At 39.6% G+C, this 5,360-nt stretch overlaps 1 pseudogene; it reads left to right on the top strand.

The window, feature by feature from the left end:
* Positions 1-3,408: 3,408 nt before the first annotated feature.
* LOC141558716 (mitochondrial fission factor pseudogene) lies at positions 3,409-5,089 on the top strand (annotated as a pseudogene).
* Positions 5,090-5,360: the final 271 nt, after the last annotated feature.

Here is a 5,360-nt window from a genome sequence, read left to right as displayed (position 1 = left end):
AGGTAATTTTCCATCATTGACAATTGCAAAACCTTTTGTTTCATCTTTTCCCCTCCCTCCTCCCATCTCTTCCCCCAGATGGTAGGTTGACTAATACATGTTAAATATGTTAAAGTATAAGTTAAATACAATATATGTATACATGTCCAAACAGTTGTTTTGCTGTACAAAAAGAATTGGACTTTGAAACAGTGTACATTTAGCCTGTGAAGGAAATAAAAAATGTAGGCAAACAAAAATAGAGGGATTGGGAATTCTATGTAGTGGTTCATAGTCATCTCCCATAGTTCTTTCACTGGGTGTAGATGGTTCAATTCATTACTGCTCTATTGGAACTGATTTGGTTCATCTCATTGTTGAAGAGGGCCTCGTCCATCAGAATTGATCACCATATAGTATTGTTGTTGAAGTATATAATGATCTCTTGGTCCTGCTCATTTCACTCAGCATCAGTTGATGTAAGTCTCTCCAAACCTTTCTGAATTCATCCTGCTGGTCATTTCTTACAGAACAATAATATTCCATAATATTCATATACCACATTTTTTTCAGCCATTCTCTAATTGATGGGCATCCACTCAGTTTCCAGTTTTTGGTCACTACTAAGAGGGCTGTACCTTGGCATCTCTTAAATCTATTCTTTGTCCATATAGTAATCTCCAGTCCTTGAATTCTTCCTTATTTTTCATGGTCTATGAACTCTGTTCTTATGTCACTTTCCCACCTTGATCTTAATCTCATCATTAATGAGCACAACAAAGTGTTGGTTTCTCTGGTTCTGGTACTCCTTGTTTTTACTACTAGTCCAGCCCTAGATGATTGCATCTACTCAAGGTGACTCCTGATTCTTTTCTTGAGCTGTGGAATGCAATTAGATAAAGTCATATAGCCAATACTAAAGCTTCTCCAAATTCATGTGATCTGACCTCAGCCAGGCTTTCATTGCTATTGAGCAGATATTTTCCCCTGATTGACTTTGTTATATTCCCCTCAGTGGCTGTTCCAAATTTTCTTCTTACCATAAGTGCTCTATCCTGCCCTTTCTAGAATTCCTCTCAGCAGAGGCCATTTTCTATGTAGGAGATGCATGTTGCCCTTATTAGAGTCCCTTATTTCAACTAATTTACATCTGAAAGCCTCTTCTATTTTATTGCTGTTTTTCTCTCTGGTCTCAAAGAAAGTGGTAGACCTTTTAATCACTTCTGAATTTTCTACTTGTGCTCTGGATCCCATCCTATTTGACTCCTTTCATTGGCTATCAGAAAGTACTCAGTTTACATGTGCTGGCATTATTCTCCATCTCATAGTAGCTTCTGGACTCAAATGGCCAGCCAAGAAAAAAACTCATATTGATCCAGTTTGGAACTTAAAATAAGGGATAAAGTAAAGTATTGTTACAAAACATGAAACCTATGACTTTTGCCCCCACCCTGAATCTGGAATTTCCTCTATGTTGAAACAACTCTCTATATTAAAAAAAAAAAAACAAACCCAAAAAAACCACAAAAAAACCCAACAACAACAACATTGTTTACAATGACCACATTGTTTATTGGATATACAAGTATCCAAAAGAAAATAGACCTCCTCCTTGGAGCACTTAACCTCCCCAGCTTCCTTTTGCACCCAGATGTGGCAGAAACAACTCACAACACCAACAAACACCTAGAGATGTTAGGAAAGGGATTAGGTTATTCAGACTGGTTTTTAAGGTCCTCTGCAATATGGCCATCTTTCCAGCTTTACTTCAGTTAAATTCAATACAATCTCTATTCTAGCTAAACTGGATTATTTCCCAAACCCATCAGGTTGTCTTTCACCTCGGTGCATTTACCCAAGTTATCCCCTGGAATTTAGAATATATTTTTTCTATCTCTACTTTTCAGGGCTTTTATGCTCCTTTAAAGCTAACACAAGGGCACCTTCCTTCATGAAGTCTTACATAGAGTTGCTAATGCTTTCTTTCTTCTCTGATTAATTATAATACATTTTTTTTTCCAGAAGCAACTAAGGTTAATCGACTAGCCCAGGCCACACAATTAATATCTACGGCTGGATTTGAACTATACATTAATGGCGGACCCATAGTAGGTGACATTTTGGTTTATGTAGGGCAATAGAAAGCTGATATGCATTTAGAGTCAAAGGATATGGTTTGAATTCCAGATCTGCCCTTCTTAATCCAAGCATAGCCTAGAACAAATTATTTATACCTTTCTTGGCCTTAGTTTTCTTATAGGGAAAATGAGTGGGTTGATATAGATTTCTAGCTTGTAATCCTGAAATTTTCCTAGAGCAAATTGTTTAATCTTTATTTTGTCTTCATCACTCTTAATCTGAGTTTATACTTTCCTGTTTATTCTTAATATTACTTAGTATTACCTGTGACTTTGAGGACAGACTGTCTCTTTGTTCCCTCCTTCTAAGATAAGTACTTAATAAATTTGTTGAATTGAATCAATGCTTGGTCTTTGTCTAACTAGATTGTTGGGAGGGCCATCTGTGACCACATTAAGGATCAGAGTTGGAAGGAACTCTGGAGGGCATCTATCTACCTGAACACAAATCCTTGCTATAAACTCCCTAGCAAAGAGTTTCAGCTGGAAAGCCTCTAGAACCTTTCAAAACCATCCATTTCCTTTGGGAGCGGTTTTGGAGTTTTAGCAAGTTTTTCTTACAAGTCACAATCTGCAACGAACATTTATTGCTCCCAGTTTCTGAGCTCTGGACCCAAGAGGGGAAAAAAAACCCAACTCTAATCCTGCTTCCCCATAAAAATTATGCTGACTCAGTGATCCCATTGTTCAGTTCTGCCGGTCTATCAGTGCCAGGAGAGGTGTTGCCCAATCTGCAGGTTTGTATTACCTGCCATTTATCTCATACCAAGTCATCTCCTACCTCTTTGTACTTGATAAACACCAGGTGTAAGTAATTAGGGAGAAACTGAGATCCCCTTTTGCTGACCTGGACATATCAAAATTGTCTTTATCTCATTTTTGTTGTTTGGTGGTTTCCGTCTTCGCTACTCCTCATGACCCTATTTGGGGTTTTCTTGGCAAAGATACCCGAGCGGTTTGCCATTTCCTTCTCCAGCTCATTTTACAGGTGAAGAAACTGATACAAAAAGGGTTAAAAGTCACTTGCTCAGGACCAGTGTCTGAGCTAGTAAATGTCTGAGACCAGATTTGAACTTGGGAAGATATCTTCCCGACTCCCACCCAGGGGTCTCTACCCACTATGGCGCCACCTAGCTGCCCCTTTTATCTCATCACGAAAGTTATCGATAAAAGTTGCCTCTATCTTGCATCCTCATCCTTGCCAATCCCCGGTTATCAGCTCCTCCACAAGAAGCTACCTTGACGGGGCGCCCAGCCGGCTGCCTGTCCCCGGCGAATTCATGCGCCGGCCAACGGCCTTTGAGAGCGCTCAGCCCGAGCTACCGGGGGAGCCGGTCCGAGGGGCCCTCGCCGGCGACTTCACCAACGGGGCTCTAGGGGGAAAAGAAGCAACAAGTACAGTACATCCTAGCTGAAACAACCTCAAGGATTTGAAATGAAGCACCGAAGCAGATAGTGCATATAGCAAGCCATAGCCGGAATACTTTTCTGGGAAAGAAGTGTCCGTGCTCTTATGTACAACTCCAAAAACAAACAAACAAACAAAAAATCAGATCTGTAAGGGAAGCGTATAAAGTAAACTGAGCTACAGATTAACAGTGTTTGAATAGTCCTTGTAAAGGTGGTACCCATACAATTGCCAAAATGAGTAAAGGAGCGAGTAGTGACAATCCCATTGGGAGGATGAGTGGGGCGGCATTTCCTTCTGCCACAAGTGACATGGCAGAAATAAATCGTATTCAATATGAGATGGAATACACTGAAGGTATCAGCCAGCGGATGAGGATCCCGGAGAAGTTAAAAGTCGCTCCACCCCCTTCCGATCTGGAGCCAAACTTCCAAGAAGGAGTCCCAAATGCTGTCACCATGCAGGTTCCAGAGAAGATTGTTATAGCAGGTAATACTGAAGACATCTCATTTTCAAGATCAGCAAACCTTGACCTCATTCAATCAACACCCTTCAAACCCTTGACATTAAAAACACCTCCCCGAGCTCTGACGCTAAGTGAGAGACCGCTTGATTTTCTGGACTTAGAAAAACCCATTCCTCCAATCCCTCAACATGAAGATCAAGTCTGTACAACTGGCAGGATGAAAAGGGAGAGGTCCATGAGTGAAAATGTTGTAAGACAAAATGGACAGTTGGTCAGAAATGATTCCATATATGGTCTTTCATCTTTGGACATGACAATTGAAGGAACATCAGATGATGTGACTGTGGTAGATGCTGCTTCCCTGAGGCGGCAGATAATCAAACTGAATCGCCGTCTCCAACTTCTGGAAGAGGAAAACAAAGAACGTGCAAAAAGGGAGATGGTCATGTATTCGATTACCGTAGCTTTCTGGCTGCTTAATAGCTGGCTTTGGTTTCGCCGCTAGATTACCTCAGCTCCCTAATATTCTTGTCATAACTGCTGGAAATATAAAGCATTTGCAAACTTCTTTGTTTCTGTCTGCATTGTACGCCCGTTTGATGATCCGTGCATTGAAAATGCATTTCTGTGGGAAAGAACCAAGGATCTAGATCACAGAACTGAAAGGTCATCCTGTTGCTCAGTTGTATTTATTTTTAATCATATTTGCAGTAACACCTACTTAAATAACCTCCCTTTGCCTGTTTTGTAATTAGGCCTAAATTTGTTTCTGAAAAGATTGACTTTTATTGTCTACACGAGAACAGACTGCACTAATTCTGAGTATAGAGAGGCCTTAGAAAATGGATTTGCAAAAGTATCTGTACAAAACGGTAGTATCTGTTTTTGTCCCATGTTTGAAACACTGTTAGATGGAATCGTTTGCAATTGGACACTCTTGCATCAACTTTCCTGGAGCTGACATCAACACTTTGAACATTGATTGCAACCTGGTGCCAGACTTAAAAGAACAGAGTCACACAATATTTCATAAGTATCTTCATTAAGCACATGTACAGAATAAATTAAAGGAATTCTTGCTAACATTTCAGCAGATTATCCAGGGGTGTATTTTCTTGTTTTAGTCTTAGTTTTGCAGATTTTTTTTCTATGAAATACATTTTTAAGCAAATCCATGTGTGAGTGATTTAAAAAAATTACAGCAATGTATTTGATAAACTGTCAAACTAAAAAAAAAGAAGTTACCTTGACATAATTACTTTTAATTCTCTTTGTCCTAAGTTTTGACTCCTTAATTAGAATGAAAGCTAGAACAAAGACTTTTCCTTTTAACAACCTGAACACAGCTTTGCTATTTCCCCTGTCATCT

This window comes from Sminthopsis crassicaudata, chromosome 2, assembly GCF_048593235.1.
Source record: "Sminthopsis crassicaudata isolate SCR6 chromosome 2, ASM4859323v1, whole genome shotgun sequence".
Lineage (NCBI taxonomy): Eukaryota > Metazoa > Chordata > Mammalia > Dasyuromorphia > Dasyuridae > Sminthopsis > Sminthopsis crassicaudata.
This window is presented reverse-complemented; position numbering and strand designations above follow the sequence as displayed.